The sequence below is a fragment of the Peromyscus maniculatus genome, chromosome 9 (assembly GCF_049852395.1).
Source record: "Peromyscus maniculatus bairdii isolate BWxNUB_F1_BW_parent chromosome 9, HU_Pman_BW_mat_3.1, whole genome shotgun sequence".
NCBI classification, from domain to species: domain Eukaryota; kingdom Metazoa; phylum Chordata; class Mammalia; order Rodentia; family Cricetidae; genus Peromyscus; species Peromyscus maniculatus.
This window is the reverse complement of record NC_134860.1, coordinates 82,544,802-82,546,132: the sequence shown is the minus strand read 5'-3', so window position 1 is coordinate 82,546,132 and position 1,331 is coordinate 82,544,802. Positions and strand designations below refer to the sequence as shown.

The following is a 1,331-nucleotide window of genomic DNA, read 5'->3' as shown; positions in this document are numbered from 1 at the left end:
ACTTCACAATGTCAAAGCTTTCATGGGTGATCTTGACTAAAAGATACAAGAAGTTTTAGATTTCAACATCAGCATCAACTCATTGTACTTAAGTGGGATCTTGTTCCTTCAATATGAATAGGGACTGCTTTGATTGTAACATTGGCCTTCCAATGGCTAAAAATATAGCTAAACTGCATGAAGGATGGTGGGAATATCCATTTTTACAGCCCTGAAAACAATCTTCAGATCGAGTATACAAAATGGCCACTTTTTTTTTTTTTTTTGGCCACTTCGTGCGTTTATTTCCAGACCGAGGTATGAGCAAGAGGCCGCCTGAAAATGACAGCCTGTCAACTGCCCCATCGATTCATTGGCAGGTGTGTCAGGGCTGTAGGGTCGAACTGTCCACCAAAAGAGAGGTCTGGCACAAAGACACTTGTCCATCAAATGACTTACATGACTTCTCTGCCCGTTCTGGCAGTTAGACTGGGGTGCCCTTGGCCTTCCCTTTGGTCTCCTGTTTTGCAGGGTAGTCCCAGGGATGCACCCGAGTCCGCTCCAGGTTCAGGAGCGGCTCCTGGACGCTGGTATCCCCGTTTTTCTGTCGTTCAGCGAGGATCATGGCCCGCAGCAGAGGTGGGTAGGGGACAGGGTTCAATCTGTCCTCTGGTTTCGCAGTGAATGCAGTGAAGGCCTCCTCTTCGTGCCTGGGTACCAACCACCAGTCGTGGTACATGACTTGCTCGATTTCCCGAGCCTTATCCTCACTCTTCCCTTTGAAGGTCAGGATGCCCTAGGCCCTCCTGTGGTCCAAGTTCTGCGCCGTGTAGTCGGGCCTCACATGCGTGAGGCGCCAGTAGCACGGCTCTCGTCGTGCTGCCACAGCCAGGACTTGTGGGTGACCAGACGGCCCAGGCCGAACAATGAACAACGGGAGGCAGGCGAGCAGCTGTAGGAGGCGGCTCTCACGGCGCACATCGGCCCAGGCGCGCACCCGCAGTCGGCGACCCGAATGTGGCCAGGTCAGACTCTGTAGTCTAGGGCGTAGAGCTGCGAGTCGCTGGTTCCGCTGCTCCTGCAAGGCGCGCACGCGGCGGGCCAGCTGGGCGATTAGCCGGGGTCTCACTTTCTTGCGCGCCATGCCTGTGTCCTTCCAAAATGGCCACATTTATTTGTTCCAAATTTCACCGTCAAAATCCTGTCTCAAGAAGGAGCATATTATGTAACTACATGATATTATGCTTCTGTGACTAGAAGGAGAAGAGACTTCTTAATTTTAAATACTTTGTGAAATAAAGACCTTATATACTCAAGGTATACAACATGATGTTTGACTTATATATACAGTG

The 1,331-nt window shown here is 50.8% G+C and overlaps 1 pseudogene; it reads right to left on the bottom strand.

Annotated features, from left to right (window-relative positions):
• Positions 1-250: 250 nt before the first annotated feature.
• LOC102925078 (small ribosomal subunit protein mS34 pseudogene) lies at positions 251-1,123 on the bottom strand (annotated as a pseudogene).
• Between the last annotated feature and the right edge of the window lie 208 nt (positions 1,124-1,331).